Source organism: Phyllobates terribilis, unplaced genomic scaffold (genome assembly GCF_046119375.1).
Source record: "Phyllobates terribilis strain yellow unplaced genomic scaffold, ASM4611937v1 Scaffold_746__1_contigs__length_727209, whole genome shotgun sequence".
Taxonomy (NCBI): Eukaryota; Metazoa; Chordata; class Amphibia; order Anura; family Dendrobatidae; genus Phyllobates; species Phyllobates terribilis.
The window spans coordinates 675,709-693,963 of record NW_027363506.1 but is presented as its reverse complement, the minus strand read 5'-3'; the positions used below and the strand labels follow the sequence as shown (position 1 = coordinate 693,963).

General features: G+C 41.7%; 5 non-coding genes and 1 pseudogene across 5 annotated transcripts; all 6 read left to right on the top strand.

Annotated features, from left to right (window-relative positions):
• Positions 1-950: 950 nt before the first annotated feature.
• On the top strand, positions 951-1,141 carry LOC141238533 (U2 spliceosomal RNA). The gene has a single exon (XR_012304011.1). It is a non-coding gene; the product is annotated as a U2 spliceosomal RNA (small nuclear RNA).
• A 1,112-nt stretch (positions 1,142-2,253) lies between these two features.
• Positions 2,254-2,444, top strand: LOC141238522 (U2 spliceosomal RNA). The gene has a single exon (XR_012304000.1). It is a non-coding gene; the product is annotated as a U2 spliceosomal RNA (small nuclear RNA).
• A 6,383-nt stretch (positions 2,445-8,827) lies between these two features.
• Positions 8,828-9,039, top strand: LOC141238536 (U2 spliceosomal RNA; annotated as a pseudogene).
• Positions 9,040-10,148: 1,109 nt separating this feature from the next.
• On the top strand, positions 10,149-10,339 carry LOC141238511 (U2 spliceosomal RNA). The gene has a single exon (XR_012303989.1). It is a non-coding gene; the product is annotated as a U2 spliceosomal RNA (small nuclear RNA).
• Positions 10,340-16,465: 6,126 nt separating this feature from the next.
• LOC141238537 (U2 spliceosomal RNA) lies at positions 16,466-16,647 on the top strand. The gene has a single exon (XR_012304012.1). It is a non-coding gene; the product is annotated as a U2 spliceosomal RNA (small nuclear RNA).
• Positions 16,648-17,753: 1,106 nt separating this feature from the next.
• LOC141238532 (U2 spliceosomal RNA) lies at positions 17,754-17,944 on the top strand. Its single transcript, XR_012304010.1, has one exon. It is a non-coding gene; the product is annotated as a U2 spliceosomal RNA (small nuclear RNA).
• The last annotated feature ends 311 nt before the right edge of the window (positions 17,945-18,255 follow it).

The following is an 18,255-nucleotide window of genomic DNA, read 5'->3' as shown; positions in this document are numbered from 1 at the left end:
CAACTTCAGCAACTGTGCATTGCATTGCCATGTAATGTGATGCAATGCTATCTTTCTAGCTCTCCCTTTTTACTTCCTTTTGGATAAACAGACATATTAGGCAAGCATTTTGGAGCTTTCACCTAAATAACTACAGGTGGTGAGATAAGCTGCACAATATAATTGACCTTTCAGTATATTGTTGCACACACACCATCTATTTAGCAAATGCCCTTGTTATCAACAGCAGCCTTTTAAACTCACCTGAGCTAACAGGTATGTGCGCTGGTTACTCTGCTGCGCTTAAAATTTCTTTTTTGGTTTGCTACAATGCCTTTTCTGAAACGTTGTCTCCTTCTGCTGGAACACTGACTTCTTTCATTTAATGCCTGCAGACTATAAAAGAGAACCCAACCCAAAAAGTTTGGTTGATTAGTCTGTGGCATTCTGTTAAACTGTTGCTTATGGCGGTCTCTGTGAGCTTCTCAGCGACATTCAGCCAGCCAGGTATCCTGCCTGCAGTAGATGGAATGTGGCAATGGAACGCTGGCTGCGCGTGTCATAATAGGCTCTGAGCCTTTATATACCTGTGCACAGCAGCAGCCACCTTCAGTCTGCTGCTGGACAGCCAGCAGCAGCAGCAGCAGGAGAGGTATGTAATCAGGAGCCCTCCTGCTAAGGGTAGACAGCTGCTCGTTCCACCCCACCCCCCGCCTTAATTGGTTCTCCTCCCTTCCAATGGTGTTGAGGCGGGTGGGAACAGCAGGGGGTGAAGGTGCTGTGTTTAAAGAGGTGGAGTTATGCAGATCTAAAACGCGTGGATTGCAGCAGCAGCAAGCCGAAAAGTGCAGGCATGTAAGGGATCTAGAGGTTGACAACATGTCTTCTTAACGGGAGTCCAGGAGCTCATCTCCACAAATGGACTTTTCAGGATCCTTGGGTGGCTCCGTAGTTTGAAACCAATTCTGGTTATCGCTTCTCGGCCTTTTGGCTAAGATCAAGTGTAGTATCTGTTCTTATCAGTTTAATATCTGATACGTCCCCTATCTGGGGACCATATATTAAATGGATTTTTAGAACAGGGAGATGGAAAAAGAGCTTGCTCTGTCCACTCCACGCATTGACCTGGTATTGCAGTATCTCCAGGACCGGTGCACCCCTTCTTTAATGCAGTTTCTAAAATCAGAAAGAATTGAATTCAATGTTTTTTGTTCATTTTGCTTGTTTGTCGGATTTTGGGATGGACTCTTTGGCTTTGCTTTTCTTCTCCTCATTGGATTTTTCATGTTCAAAGTTGCAGAAGCCAGATTACAAGCTCATTTTGGTTCAACTTCAGCAACTGTGCATTGCATTGCCATGTAATGTGATGCAATGCTATCTTTCTAGCTCTCCCTTTTTACTTCCTTTTGGATAAACAGACATATTAGGCAAGCATTTTGGAGCTTTCACCTAAATAACTACAGGTGGTGAGATAAGCTGCACAATATAATTGACCTTTCAGTATATTGTTGCACACACACCATCTATTTAGCAAATGCCCTTGTTATCAACAGCAGCCTTTTAAACTCACCTGAGCTAACAGGTATGTGCGCTGGTTACTCTGCTGCGCTTAAAATTTCTTTTTTGGTTTGCTACAATGCCTTTTCTGAAACGTTGTCTCCTTCTGCTGGAACACTGACTTCTTTCATTTAATGCCTGCAGACTATAAAAGAGAACCCAACCCAAAAAGTTTGGTTGATTAGTCTGTGGCATTCTGTTAAACTGTTGCTTATGGCGGTCTCTGTGAGCTTCTCAGCGACATTCAGCCAGCCAGGTATCCTGCCTGCAGTAGATGGAATGTGGCAATGGAACGCTGGCTGCGCGTGTCATAATAGGCTCTGAGCCTTTATATACCTGTGCACAGCAGCAGCCACCTTCAGTCTGCTGCTGGACAGCCAGCAGCAGCAGCAGGAGAGGTATGTAATCAGGAGCCCTCCTGCTAAGGGTAGACAGCTGCTCGTTCCACCCCACCCCCCGCCTTAATTGGTTCTCCTCCCTTCCAACGGTGTTGAGGCGGGTGGGAACAGCAGGGGGTGAAGGTGCTGTGTTTAAAGAGGTGGAGTTATGCAGATCTAAAACGCGTGGATTGCAGCAGCAGCAAGCCGAAAAGTGCAGGCATGTAAGGGATCTAGAGGTTGACAACATGTCTTCTTAACGGGAGTCCAGGAGCTCATCTCCACAAATGGACTTTTCAGGATCCTTGGGTGGCTCCGTAGTTTGAAACCAATTCTGGTTATCGCTTCTCGGCCTTTTGGCTAAGATCAAGTGTAGTATCTGTTCTTATCAGTTTAATATCTGATACGTCCCCTATCTGGGGACCATATATTAAATGGATTTTTAGAACAGGGAGATGGAAAAAGAGCTTGCTCTGTCCACTCCACGCATTGACCTGGTATTGCAGTATCTCCAGGACCGGTGCACCCCTTCTTTAATGCAGTTTCTAAAATCAGAAAGAATTGAATTCAATGTTTTTTGTTCATTTTGCTTGTTTGTCGGATTTTGGGATGGACTCTTTGGCTTTGCTTTTCTTCTCCTCATTGGATTTTTCATGTTCAAAGTTGCAGAAGCCAGATTACAAGCTCATTTTGGTTCAACTTCAGCAACTGTGCATTGCATTGCCATGTAATGTGATGCAATGCTATCTTTCTAGCTCTCCCTTTTTACTTCCTTTTGGATAAACAGACATATTAGGCAAGCATTTTGGAGCTTTCACCTAAATAACTACAGGTGGTGAGATAAGCTGCACAATATAATTGACCTTTCAGTATATTGTTGCACACACACCATCTATTTAGCAAATGCCCTTGTTATCAACAGCAGCCTTTTAAACTCACCTGAGCTAACAGGTATGTGCGCTGGTTACTCTGCTGCGCTTAAAATTTCTTTTTTGGTTTGCTACAATGCCTTTTCTGAAACGTTGTCTCCTTCTGCTGGAACACTGACTTCTTTCATTTAATGCCTGCAGACTATAAAAGAGAACCCAACCCAAAAAGTTTGGTTGTTTAGTCTGTGGCATTCTGTTAAACTGTTGCTTATGGCGGTCTCTGTGAGCTTCTCAGCGACATTCAGCCAGCCAGGTATCCTGCCTGCAGTAGATGGAATGTGGCAATGGAACGCTGGCTGCGCGTGTCATAATAGGCTCTGAGCCTTTATATACCTGTGCACAGCAGCAGCCACCTTCAGTCTGCTGCTGGACAGCCAGCAGCAGCAGCAGCAGGAGAGGTATGTAATCAGGAGCCCTCCTGCTAAGGGTAGACAGCTGCTCGTTCCACCCCACCCCCCGCCTTAATTGGTTCTCCTCCCTTCCAACGGTGTTGAGGCGGGTGGGAACAGCAGGGGGTGAAGGTGCTGTGTTTAAAGAGGTGGAGTTATGCAGATCTAAAACGCGTGGATTGCAGCAGCAGCAAGCCGAAAAGTGCAGGCATGTAAGGGATCTAGAGGTTGACAACATGTCTTCTTAACGGGAGTCCAGGAGCTCATCTCCACAAATGGACTTTTCAGGATCCTTGGGTGGCTCCGTAGTTTGAAACCAATTCTGGTTATCGCTTCTCGGCCTTTTGGCACGATCTGTAGTGGGTTGTGACATTGGGCTGAAGGTTACTGTGGTGGCAGAACCGATTCTTGGCCTTTGGAGATATCCAGTGCTGCTTTTGGGAATCGGTGCTAAAGCTGCAGTGCCTTTTCTTTACGGAGGACGGTGTGTTGGAGGGAGGACGAACTTCGTGGAGGCTGCGATCCGTGTGTGATATTTTCCTTGGTATCTGGAAAAGAAGAGGAAAATCATGGAGACAAGGAGAAACCCTGGAGGAAGGAAGGAGAATCAAGCAAGCAACCCGAATGATTATTTCTCGGAGGAGCATCCGCTGAAGGACACCATCAGGTTCGTGGTTGCTCCTGACCACCGGCAGGTGAAAGATTCTCAATTTATTTTCAATGTTATTTGTAAGCTCTTGAAGATCGACAAGGAGCATCTTTTTTGCTTTCAATCTTTTTTTTCTCGAGGACTTTATGATGTTACGCTTAATAAAGCCTCGCAGTGTGAAAGTGCCTACGCTCTTTATGAAGTAAATAAAGAGAAGGTAGAGCTGGAGGGGGTGAAAGTAATCCCCTCTTTTCAGTTTTCAATGAAAGTACTGACGATTCATTTGTTTAGTCCATTTATTACAGACTCTGAGGTTGAAAGTTACCTATCAATGTATTGTGACAAAATCATCCCTAAGAGACGCGGGGAAACACAGTCTGGAGTGTGGAACGGGAAACGTGTGTATGTGGTATCATTTAAGAAGAACCCGAATGAGGAGGGGGGCGTGTCCAGACCTCCGCCGCAGGTTTATATCAACCATAGCCGCGGTTATTTATTCTTCCCAGGGATGCCACACTACTGCCGTGTGTGTAAAAAATATGGACATCTGGATGCAGAATGTAACAAGTGTTTTAGTTGCATGGGTACTCCTCACCAGATGGATGAGTGCCCTAAAAATAAGAAAAAGGATGTAGAGGAGATGGACACATCGCCTGAAGAACAGCAACAAGAAGCTAAAGACGATGTGGAAGCAGGCATTGCTGCTGAAGAGGAAAAAGGGGAAGAGGAGAAAGAAAGGAGTGAGAAGGAGGAGACAGAAAGAAAGAGAAAAGAGGAAGAGGAGGGACGGGCAATGAAGGAGAAGAAGAAGGAGGAACGGGTTAAAAAATCACAAGAAGAAGAGGAAAGGAAGTTGGAAGAAAGGAAGAGAAAGAAGGAAGAGGAAAAACAGAAGAGGATAGAGGACATAGAAAAAAGGGCCATGGAGATAAAGAAACAGATGGAAAGGAAAAAGAGAGAAGAGCAGAAGAAAGAAGATAAGAAGAAAGAAGATAAGAATGAAAAGAAGAAGATAGAAGAACAGAAGAAAGAAGATCAGAAGAGAGAAGAGAAGAGTCAAATGTTGCAAGAAATTTCTCCACTAAGTAAAGGGAGTAGTTGTGGAAGGGAAAGTGATATTCCAGAAGTAGTGGAGTCCACTCCTACTAATTCCCTGTCGCAGAGCTTACCTTGCGCGCAGGTACAAATGGACTGCACAGAAAAATCTCTAAAAAGAAGTGTGGATAGAAGTGATAATGAAGGAATACCATGTGGTGGGAAAGTAAAGGCATTAGAAGCAACAAGTCTGCTGGGGAGTGTGTCATCTTCGGATGTATCAGATCTGGAGGTAGACCCATCTTCTCCGGCAGTAGAGAATGAGGGCGGAGGGAAGAGCCCTGCACTAAATGTTAGAAGATGATCCGCTCAATGTCCCTGAATGTTCAGGGGTTTAACGACCTATATAAGAGAACTGCTTTATATGATTTTTTAAATAATGAAAATATTGATTTTATCTTTCTACAAGAATGTAATTTGACAAAAAAAATAAGCTATGAATATTTACAGGGTATATGGAAGGGTAACTTATGCTTTTCTGGTGGGAACGAGTCAAAAAGTGATGGTGTGGGGTTTTTATGCTCTAAAGATTGGGAGATTGTAAATTATGAAGAGATATACCCTGGGAGGATTTTAAGAATTGATGTGCAGAAAAATGGGAAGAAAGTGAGGTGTTTTAATGTGTATGCAAATGCAGAAAAAGCCTTGAGATTACATTTGTTTGAACTTTTGCAGCTGTTTTTACCTGGAGTAGATCCATTAGTTTTAGGTGGGGATTTTAATTGTCATTTAAAAAATGTAAAAGATGGGTCAGCTTCATGTCTTAGAAATATTTTAGCAGCTTTTAATCTTAAAGATACATGGGCATTAGATGGACAAAAAAAGGAGCATGAAGTCACTTGGGTGGGGAGAGGTGTTTCATCCAGAATAGATTATATTTTTATATCTCAAGCCCTAACATGCTCAGGTTTTAAAACGCATTCAACACCTTTTTCAGATCATAAAATAATAGAATGTAGTTTTAAAATAGAATCAGATGTGGATAAAAGACCGTCACACTGGAAATTTAATGTATCCCTACTACAAGACGAGGTGGTTATGGAAGGTTTTAAAAAGCTGTATGAAAAACTGAAGCTAAAAAAAACGTTTTTTAAATCTATTTTTAATTGGTGGGATTTTGTCAAGAAGGAGGTAAAAATATTTTTTATTAAAGAAGGAAAGAAGAAAGCTGCTGCAAAACGTATTTTTTATAATGATCTTAATGCTAAACTGCAATGTTTTTTTCACCTCGAAAATAACGGATGTGATCTGCAGGAGGCGATCCGAACAACAAAAGAAAAGATCCAAAACTGCCTGAAAGAAAAAGGTAAAGAAATTATTTTTAATTCCCGAGTAAAAGTTTTAGACGAGGATGAAAAATGCACAAAATTCTTTTTTAAAAAAATATGTGACAAGAAGGATTATATGAAGGTTTTGGAAGGAGAAACAAGTTTGGAGGGGAAGAAGATGAAAGCAAAAGAATTTTATGATGATTTATTTTCTGTTAAAAACACGGATGTGTCTCTAAAAAAACATTTTTTAGAAGGACTGGAAAAAAATTTTAATGCGGAAGATAAATCTTTTTTAATAGGGAATTTTACTAAAGAGGAAGTTTTTAATACAATTAATACGCTACAAAATAACAAAACGCCGGGAGCAGATGGACTACCTGTTGAATTTTACAAGTGTTTATGGGAGATCATGGGTGAGGATTTTTATGAAGTAATTTTAGAAGCAGAAGCATCTTTTAGTGTCCCAGAGTCGTGGTGGGAGGGTCTTATTGTTTTATTATTTAAGAAAGGAAATAAAGAACTGATTAAAAATTAGAGACCAATAACCCTTTTAAATGCGGACTGTAAGGTATATGCAAAGTTACTAGCAAATAGATTAAAAAAGGTAATCGGCTCAGTAATAGAAGTGGATCAGACGTGTGCAGTGCCAAATCGGAGAATCAGCGACTCATTGATTTTAATCAGGGATGTTTTATGGGATGTTTTAGACAGAAAACAAAAGCTTGCTCTAATTACTTTGGATTTTGAAAAAGCGTACGATAGAGTTGCCCATGATTTTTTATTTGCAGTTTTAGAGAAAATGGGATGCCCGGATGTTTTTAGCAAACGTATTAAATCTCTTTACAAATCATGTTTTAGCAAAATATCTATTAATGGTTTTTTATCTGATAATGTAAAAATAAACTGTGGCGTTAAACAGGGGTGTCCCTTATCCCCTATTCTTTTTATTTGTGCAATTGAACCACTTTTAGCAGCTTTTAGGAGAGATAAGGTAATCAATGGTTTTTTTATTCCCGGGAGTTGCAATGAACAAGTTAAAGTGGTGGCATATATGGATGATGTGACGGTTTTAGTTAAAGACACTAGAAGCATGAACAGAGCCATAAGAACAGTGGATTGGTTTGGGGGCGCATCGGGTTTTAAAATTAACATGGAAAAATCTGGTATTTTAACTGTTGGTGATTTTATTGTAGATTCTGAGTGTAAATTAACAAGAATGAATGAAGTAAAAATTTTAGGTATTTATTTCTCAGAGTCAGGTGGTAATGTAAGAAATTGGGAGTCTCTGCTGGAAAGAGTTAAGAAAAAGATTACTTTCTGGCAGTTGAGAGATCTTACCCTGGAAGGAAAAATTTTAATTATTAGACAGGTTTTACTCCCAATGTTTTTATATGTCTCAACAGTTTTTATCCCCCAAAATAATATCATGAAGAGAGTTATTAAGGTATGTTTTAATTTTTTATGGAGATCCAAGATGGAAAGAGTAAAGAGAGAGGAGATATATAAATCAAAGAAAAAAGGTGGGAAAGGTTTTCCGGATATTAGGTCCTTTTTATATGCAAAGTATGTAGCGAACTGTGTATGCACTTTATTAGGACCAGGCTCTAAGCTAAAGTTGTTTTCTATATATAATTTAGGTTTCTATATTAGAAATTATAAATGGTTGGAGATGTCTCTAAATAGGCCTTATAGGTTTTTACCTCCAGGAAATTATATTGTTTTAGGAAAAATTTTAAGAGATTTTAAACTTAAGATGGTCGAAATAAATGTTCTTAAATGCCATAAAAAAATCCTAAAAATCCTGGAAGAGAGAATAGGTATCAGTCCTGTGGAACATTTTTCATTCAAAATTGTGGAAAGAATCTGGATGAATGTAAATTATAGTGTGTTATCTAATGAACACAGGGATTTACTCTGGTGTATAGTAAAAGACTGCCTGCCAACCCGTGAGTTCCAACACAGGCGTGGGTTGGTAAGATCTGAAGTGTGCCCAAGATCCAGGTGTGGGAATAGTGAAACACCCATGCACATCTTCTGGAATTGTAATTTTGCACAGACAATATGGAGGAAAGTGTGCAATATAGTGAGAGCTGTGAGTACTGTTAATTTTTTGGATTTTAACAGAGTATTTTATGGGATGGGGATAAGAGAGGAGGATTTTAAAATTGTATGGATTATTATTGCATGTGTGAAGGCGGCATTGTGGAAAGCAAGGAACATTTTAGTGTTTAAACATAAGGAAGTAACAGTCGACCAGTTTATTAAATTATGTCTAAGTTATTTGTACATGTATTTCTGGAGGGACAAAATGACGCTTGGCAAGGTGAAAGCAAATGAGAAATGGAAACAATGTAAATGGAATGAACTTACCTTGTAAGCTTTGATTTTTTGAAAACCTGTGGAAAAACAAAAAAACAAAAACAAAAACAAACAAAAAAAAATAGCCAAAACTATATATTTTTTTTAAAAAAAAAAAAGAGGGAAAAAATAAATAAATATATATATATAAAAGAAAAAGAAAATAAAAGATTTGGAGAAGTATTAAAATTGGTAGAATGCACGATGATGGATTTGAGTCTTCTTATCTTTTTGCTGATTCCAAGACTTTGTAATCTGAGTGTAAAAAAAAAAAAAAAAAAATCTGTTCTTATCAGTTTAATATCTGATACGTCCCCTATCTGGGGACCATATATTAAATGGATTTTTAGAACAGGGAGATGGAAAAAGAGCTTGCTCTGTCCACTCCACGCATTGACCTGGTATTGCAGTATCTCCAGGACCGGTGCACCCCTTCTTTAATGCAGTTTCTAAAATCAGAAAGTATTGAATTCAATGTTTTTTGTTCATTTTGCTTGTTTGTCGGATTTTGGGATGGACTCTTTGGCTTTGCTTTTCTTCTCCTCATTGGATTTTTCATGTTCAAAGTTGCAGAAGCCAGATGACAAGCTCATTTTGGTTCAACTTCAGCAACTGTGCATTGCATTGCCATGTAATGTAACGCAATGCTATCTTTCTAGCTCTCCCTCTTTACTTCCTTTTGGATAAACAGACATATTAGGCAAGCATTTTGGAGCTTTCACCTAAATAACTACAGGTGGTGAGATAAGCTGCACAATATAATTGACCTTTCAGTATATTGTTGCACACACACCATCTATTTAGCAAATGCCCTTGTTATCAACAGCAGCCTTTTAAACTCACCTGAGCTAACAGGTATGTGCGCTGGTTACTCTGCTGCGCTTAAAATTTCTTTTTTGGTTTGCTACAATGCCTTTTCTGAAACGTTGTCTCCCTCTGCTGGAACACTGACTTCTTTCAATTAATGCCTGCAGACTATAAAAGAGAACCCAACCCAAAAAGTTTGGTTGATTAGTCTGTGGCATTCTGTTAAACTGTTGCTTATGGCGGTCTCTGTGAGCTTCTCAGCGACATTCAGCCAGCCAGGTATCCTGCCTGCAGTAGATGGAATGTGGCAATGGAACGCTGGCTGCGCGTGTCATAATAGGCTCTGAGCCTTTATATACCTGCGCACAGCAGCAGCCACCTTCAGTCTGCTGCTGGACAGCCAGCAGCAGCAGGAGAGGTAAGTAATCAGCAGCCCTCCTGCTAAGGGTAGACAGCTGCTCGTTCCACCCCACCCCCCGCCTTAATTGGTTCTCCTCCCTTCCAACGGTGTTGAGGCGGGTGGGAACAGCAGGGGGTGAGGGTGCTGTGTTTAAAGAGGTGGAGTTATGCAGATCTAAAACGCGTGGATTGCAGCAGCAGCAAGCCGAAAAGTGCAGGCATGTAAGGGATCTAGAGGTTGACAACATGTCTTCTTAACGGGAGTCCAGGAGCTCATCTCCACAAATGGACTCTTCAGGATCCTTGGGTGGCTCCGTAGTTCGAAACCAATTCTGGTTATCGCTTCTCGGCCTTTTGGCTAAGATCAAGTGTAGTATCTGTTCTTATCAGTTTAATATCTGATACGTCCCCTATCTGGGGACCATATATTAAATGGATTTTTAGAACAGGGAGATGGAAAAAGAGCTTGCTCTGTCCACTCCACGCATTGACCTGGTATTGCAGTATCTCCAGGACCGGTGCACCCCTTCTTTAATGCAGTTTCTAAAATCAGAAAGTATTGAATTCAATGTTTTTTGTTCATTTTGCTTGTTTGTCGGATTTTGGGATGGACTCTTTGGCTTTGCTTTTCTTCTCCTCATTGGATTTTTCATGTTCAAAGTTGCAGAAGACAGATGACAAGCTCATTTTGGTTCAACTTCAGCAACTGTGCATTGCATTGCCATGTAATGTAACGCAATGCTATCTTTCTAGCTCTCCCTCTTTACTTCCTTTTGGCTAAACAGACATATTAGGCAAGCATTTTGGAGCTTTCACCTAAATAACTACAGGTGGTGAGATAAGCTGCACAATATAATTGACCTTTCAGTATATTGTTGCACACACACCATCTATTTAGCAAATGCCCTTGTTATCAACAGCAGCCTTTTAAACTCACCTGAGCTAACAGGTATGTGCGCTGGTTACTCTGCTGCGCTTAAAATTTCTTTTTTGGTTTGCTACAATGCCTTTTCTGAAACGTTGTCTCCCTCTGCTGGAACACTGACTTCTTTCAATTAATGCCTGCAGACTATAAAAGAGAACCCAACCCAAAAAGTTTGGTTGATTAGTCTGTGGCATTCTGTTAAACTGTTGCTTATGGCGGTCTCTGTGAGCTTCTCAGCGACATTCAGCCAGCCAGGTATCCTGCCTGCAGTAGATGGAATGTGGCAATGGAACGCTGGCTGCGCGTGTCATAATAGGCTCTGAGCCTTTATATACCTGCGCACAGCAGCAGCCACCTTCAGTCTGCTGCTGGACAGCCAGCAGCAGCAGGAGAGGTAAGTAATCAGCAGCCCTCCTGCTAAGGGTAGACAGCTGCTCGTTCCACCCCACCCCCCGCCTTAATTGGTTCTCCTCCCTTCCAACGGTGTTGAGGCGGGTGGGAACAGCAGGGGGTGAGGGTGCTGTGTTTAAAGAGGTGGAGTTATGCAGATCTAAAACGCGTGGATTGCAGCAGCAGCAAGCCGAAAAGTGCAGGCATGTAAGGGATCTAGAGGTTGACAACATGTCTTCTTAACGGGAGTCCAGGAGCTCATCTCCACAAATGGACTCTTCAGGATCCTTGGGTGGCTCCGTAGTTCGAAACCAATTCTGGTTATCGCTTCTCGGCCTTTTGGCTAAGACCAAGTGTCTTGTCTGGGGTCCTTGAGTGTTTTCCCTTGGCCTTCCGGCATCGCCATCTTGATGGCTTAAGCCGGTTGCTGCTTTAGGGGGAGAACGAGGAGGAACGAGAGAGTGATCATAATGGGCGTGAAGATACGCTATGCTGGGACCGATGACAATCGGGTTCGCAATGCATTCCGCATTGAAGTTGATGCTGCTGTCAGAGAGCGTTTCAATCTGTCGTATATGGTGCACGAGGTGATCTTCAAAATCCTGGAAGTGACAAGAGAAAACATCGTCTGCCTGCAGGAATCCCGGAAAGAAGGACGGTATGTCTTGGTGCTACAATCTATGGCGGCTTGCCGGAACCTGTATAAGAAGTTGAGGGAGCAGGAGAAGAATCCAACCTTGCATGGTTTGACTTTTACAGTCTTGTACTCCAAAGGTGATGTTCCCCTAGTCATATTTATGTATAATCCCTTTGTGCACGAACATGACATTGCGACTTTTCTTAAGAGGCATTGTGACTTTGTGAGCAACAGTCACAAAATCATGAACGAGGAGAACTTATGGACTGGCAAATACAGATATTTTGTCAGATTTGGGGAAAGTTCTTCGGAGCCTGGAGGTGTTCATTACCCTCCCCAAAGTTTCTCTATCGGGAGAGATAGGGGTATTCTCTTCTTTCCTGAGGCCCCAGTTTTTTGCAGGAAATGTAAGAAGTACGGACACTTACAAGAGGTTTGTACTGCTGTGCCTGTTTGCTCCAAGTGCAACCAAAGTGGGCATGTTGCTAAGGACTGTACCAATCCAATTGTTTGCAATGCTTGTGGTATGGAGGGGCATGCCTTTAAGGATTGTACTCGTCGTGCGAACGAGGGCAAGGCAAGGGCATACTCTGAGGTGGTCTCGAACTCTCCGAGGCCTAAGAGTGTGGCACCTGAGGCCGCAGTTTCTTCCAGGGTGAAGGTAGTGGAACAGCGTGTGGAGACTGCTCCAGTGAGGGCGTCTGCTGACCTACTGGTGGAGCCCGGGAGAGTGGAAGAGGTTCTGGCAGCTGAGATGGATATTTCTTCCTATCAGGGGGGTTTCATTGACTCCTTTTGTGAAGAACGTGAGGGAGCCTTGGAAATCCCAGGGGACCCGGCTCTCAGTTGGAGCAGTGAAAGTATGGATGAAGAGGGAGCTGGAGGTCAAGGAGACTTCACTGAGACTGGGGTGAGGTCTTCTGAGGAACCGGACCGCGCTAAGAATAAAAGGGCCCGGTTGTCTGAACCATCAAGTAGCCAATGCGTGGCAAGTCCGGTGAGTGAGCGGGATTACCCAGTGGTTTCTCTTTCTCCTGCGTCAACGGCTTACCTGGAGGAGAATTTGGAGTCCACTATCTTTCAGCTAAGTGGGAGTTCGCCGGATGACAAAGGATAAGGAAGGCATGTTTTTTTGCTGAGACTGGTGTTTCTGGTTTTTGAGCCAAAGAATGGTCTCTAAACCAAATTGGGACATTGCGTCCCTTAATGTAAGACTTTTAAAGTCTAGAGTTAGAAGATCTGTGATTCTGGACTTCTTACATAACCATTCTTTTGATATTATGTGTCTACAGGAGTGTGGTATAGAAGAACCCCTGGAAGACGCTGATTGGCCATATGGCCAGCATATCTGGTCTGGCTCTAGTGGGAATAAAAATGATGGAGTTGGGATAGTATTAAATAATAGAAATTTTGTTTTTGAATATTATAAGGTAATAGAGGTGGGTCGTTGCATCTCTGCAGTTGTGTGTGGGAGGGGGTGGAAAGTTAAAATTATAAATATTTATGGTCCTACAAAAAAAGAAGACAGGTTAAGTTTATTAGATAAATTATGTTTAGAATTACCTGGTAGGATCCCTGTGATAGTAACAGGTGATTTTAACTGTGTAACTGAGGGGAAAGTTGATGCCTCAGGAAAAAAATTGGCAAACATTATTTCTGATTTTTTCTTTTTTGATGCTGCTGAGGTTTATTTGGGGAAGCCACCACCACCAACCTATAAAGCTGACAGGGGTGGGATAACATCTAGGATTGATAGGATGTTTTTTTCTAAAAATATAATATGTGATGGTTTTTCTCAATTTTCAGTTCCTTTTTCGGACCATGTGTGCCTGAAAGGTGAGTTTAGAGGGGATTTAAGGCGGGTGCATGGGAGAGGTGTGTGGAAATTGAATGTGAGTTTGCTTGAGGATGAGAGAATTGTGAATAATTTTAAGAAAAAATATAGTTGGTGTAAATCTCAAAAGAGTAAGTTTGAAAGTGTGTTGGTGTGGTGGGATTGGATGAAGTATGAAGTGCAAAAGTTTTTTCGTCGATGGGGCTATAAAAAGGCTGCCATGGTTAGGAGTCAATATAAAGATTTAATGATGAGGGTGGAATGGCTAGAGAAAATGAGGATGTGTGGTGTGGATGTGGATGATTTGTTAAGAAGTGCGAGAGAGGATTTGAAGAGGACTTTGGAGAGGAAGGGAAGGGAAATAATTTTTAGGTCAAAGGTGGTCCATCTTGATAAAGATGAAAAGTGTTCAAGATATTTCTTTAAAAAAATAAATGGTAAGAAGGAGGGTATGGAGGAGATTTTTGATGTGGATGGTGTTTGTGTGAGTGGGGAGGATGTAATGAAGGAAGTGGTCACGTTTTATGCTGAGTTGTTTGGCAGGAAGTGGGTGGATGAGAGTTTGAAAGAAGAAGTGCTTAAGACTTTGGATTGTAAGGTGGATAAGGATGGATGTTCTGGTCTATGTGAGGCAGTGATTGAGGAGGAAGTTAAGAAAGCGGTGTTTGGTGCAAGGAAAAATGTGACGCCTGGGAAGGATGGTTTGCCTGTGGAGCTATATGTTATGATGTGGGAAGTGATGGGTATGGATTTAGTGGAAGTGTGTCAGTTTATGTGGGAGAATGGGATGCTTGCGGGTTCAATGAAGGAGGGAGTGGTGGTCTTAATCCATAAGAAAGGGGATAAAAGGTGTTTGAGTAATTGGAGGCCAATTACGCTTCTGAACGCCGATTACAAGGTATTCAGTAAAATTTTGGCGTGTCGGATGCGTGTGGTTGTAGCTGATGTGATTGGTAAAGATCAAGTGTGTGCAGTGCCTGGTAGATGTATGACGGATAATCTGTGTCTTTTAAGAGATGTGTTGTGGGATTGTAAAGTAAGAAAGCAGAAGTGTATGGTGATGGCTGTTGACTTTGAAAAGGCGTTTGATCGCGTGTCTCATGTGTTTCTATTTGAGGTTTTGCGTAGAATGGGTTTTCCGGAGAAATTTGTGCGTGCCGTGAGAGGATTGTATGGGGAGGTGATGAGTGAATTTCTGGTGAATGGGTTTTTGAGTGAGAAAGTGTGTATTAGGTCTGGTGTGAGGCAAGGTTGTCCCATGTCACCGGTATTATTTGTGTGTGTGATTGAGCCACTGCTGTGTATGATTCGGAAAGAGAAAGTGGTGCGTGGTTTGTTAGTGCCAGGGAGTGGTGGAATGACTGTGAAAGTCTTAGGATATATGGATGATGTAGTAGTGGTGAGTGAGAGTGTGGCCTCTATGGAGAGAGTAAAATTGTTGTTGAATTTTTTTTGTGGCGCGTCAGCGTTTCGTGTGAATTGGAACAAATGCATGTTTAAATGTTTTGGTGACAATAGGATTAAGATGGATGGTGTGGCTGGTGTGGATGGTGCAATTAAAGTGTTGGGAGTTTTTTTTAATGATGATTTGAAAGGTTATGAGAGTTGGGATGAATGTGGTGAGCGGATTGTGCGGAAGATGAATTTTTGGAAGTTACGTTCTTTGTCTTTGGTAGGGAAGGTTCTTATTATTAAGGCTGTTATTCTCCCTATTTTGCTTTATGTTTCTTGTATTTTTCCAGTGCCCTATAGGAAAATTAAAAAAGTGGAGAAACTAATTTTTGTGTTTTTTTGGGGCAGTAGGATGGAAAGACTTAAGAGAGAGATTTTGTTTAAGCAATATTTGTATGGGGGACTAAAGTTTCCGAATATTGAAGTGTTTCTAACATTGCATTTTATTAAGACTACGGTCATTTTGATTGGGAAGAATAATAAAGGGGCATTTATGTGTAAGTATTTGGCTGGATGGATGCTGTATGGTCTGAATTGGGTGAAGCGTGATAAGAATGTGCCTGTTGCTTTTAAGTGTCCTGAGTGGTATGGTTTGATTGAGAAGTTTGTGAGGAAGAATGATTTGTTAGCAGTTGCAATGAAAGACTTTATGTTGGTTAAGAAGGTGATGGGGAAGATGTGTGTGAATGAGTGTGAGAGTAATGTGGTGGGATTGCGTTCTATGGAAGTTGCGCGGGTATGGAAGAAGTTAAGCATTCAAGGTGTGTCGAATAGACAGCGAGATACAGTATGGATGGGCCTTCATAATATTTTGCCAGTGAGGGATTTTCAGAAGAAAAGAGATCTCATAAGATCTGCAGTATGTCCAAGGGATGGTTGTGGAGCGAATGAGACGGTGAGGCACCTTATGTGGGATTGTAATTTTGCGTATGATGTGTGGAAAGGTGTGGGTGGACTGTGTAAAGGGGTTGCTGGTGTGAAGTTTATTGATTGGAGAGTGGCTATGTTTGGTTTTGGTGCTAGTCGTCGTGGCCTAGAAAGGATGATGTGGTTTATTATGGTGTGTGTGCAGGAGAGCTTGTGGGATGTGAGAAATTTGTGTGTGTTTAAAAGAGTAAATTTAACAGTAAATGATTGTATTAGGTTGATCTTAGCAAGACTATATGTAATCTATTTGTGGGATACAAGAGAAGGTGGTGGTGGTGGAACAGATTCTGAAGGTGTGTGGAAATACCTTAAGTGGCAGGATATGGTTAAATACCGTTGATATTTTTTCTGGAAATGTCTCTGGCATAGGATTACTTGTTTGTATTTTTGTTGAATAATACTTTAATAAAGAAACCACAATGATGCTTATGAAGTGGCAGTATAACTTATGACGAAGTCTGGTTAACTGTTTGCTTATATCTAAACCTGAGTGGTTTTTAAAAAAAAAAAAAAAAAAAATCTGTTCTTATCAGTTTAATATCTGATACGTCCCCTATCTGGGGACCATATATTAAATGGATTTTTAGAACAGGGAGATGGAAAAAGAGCTTGCTCTGTCCACTCCACGCATTGACCTGGTATTGCAGTATCTCCAGGACCGGTGCACCCCTTCTTTAATGCAGTTTCTAAAATCAGAAAGTATTGAATTCAATGTTTTTTGTTCATTTTGCTTGTTTGTCGGATTTTGGGATGGACTCTTTGGCTTTGCTTTTCTTCTCCTCATTGGATTTTTCATGTTCAAAGTTGCAGAAGCCAGATGACAAGCTCATTTTGGTTCAACTTCAGCAACTGTGCATTGCATTGCCATGTAATGTAACGCAATGCTATCTTTCTAGCTCTCCCTCTTTACTTCCTTTTGGATAAACAGACATATTAGGCAAGCATTTTGGAGCTTTCACCTAAATAACTACAGGTGGTGAGATAAGCTGCACAATATAATTGACCTTTCAGTATATTGTGGCACACACACCATCTATTTAGCAAATGCCCTTGTTATCAACAGCAGCCTTTTAAACTCACCTGAGCTAACAGGTATGTGCGCTGGTTACTCTGCTGCGCTTAAAATTTCTTTTTTGGTTTGCTACAATGCCTTTTCTGAAACGTTGTCTCCCTCTGCTGGAACACTGACTTCTTTCAATTAATGCCTGCAGACTATAAAAGAGAACCCAACCCAAAAAGTTTGGTTGATTAGTCTGTGGCATTCTGTTAAACTGTTGCTTATGGCGGTCTCTGTGAGCTTCTCAGCGACATTCAGCCAGCCAGGTATCCTGCCTGCAGTAGATGGAATGTGGCAATGGAACGCTGGCTGCGCGTGTCATAATAGGCTCTGAGCCTTTATATACCTGCGCACAGCAGCAGCCACCTTCAGTCTGCTGCTGGACAGCCAGCAGCAGCAGGAGAGGTAAGTAATCAGCAGCCCTCCTGCTAAGGGTAGACAGCTGCTCGTTCCACCCCACCCCCCGCCTTAATTGGTTCTCCTCCCTTCCAACGGTGTTGAGGCGGGTGGGAACAGCAGGGGGTGAGGGTGCTGTGTTTAAAGAGGTGGAGTTATGCAGATCTAAAACGCGTGGATTGCAGCAGCAGCAAGCCGAAAAGTGCAGGCATGTAAGGGATCTAGAGGTTGACATGTCTTCTTAACGGGAGTCCAGGAGCTCATCTCCACAAATGGACTCTTCAGGATCCTTGGGTGGCTCCGTAGTTCGAAACCAATTCTGGTTATCGCTTCTCGGCCTTTTGGCTAAGATCAAGTGTAGTATCTGTTCTTATCAGTTTAATATCTGATACGTCCCCTATCTGGGGACCATATATTAAATGGATTTTTAGAACAGGGAGATGGAAAAAGAGCTTGCTCTGTCCACTCCACACATTGACCTGGTATTGCAGTATCTCCAGGACCGGTGCACCCCTTCTTTAATGCAGTTTCTAAAATCAGAAAGTATTGAATTCAATGTTTTTTGTTCATTTTGCTTGTTTGTCGGATTTTGGGATGGACTCTTTGGCTTTGCTTTTCTTCTCCTCATTGGATTTTTCATGTTCAAAGTTGCAGAAGCCAGATGACAAGCTCATTTTGGTTCAACTTCAGCAACTGTGCATTGCATTGCCATGTAATGTAACGCAATGCTATCTTTCTAGCTCTCCCTCTTTACTTCCTTTTGGATAAACAGACATATTAGGCAAGCATTTTGGAGCTTTCACCTAAATAACTACAGGTGGTGAGAT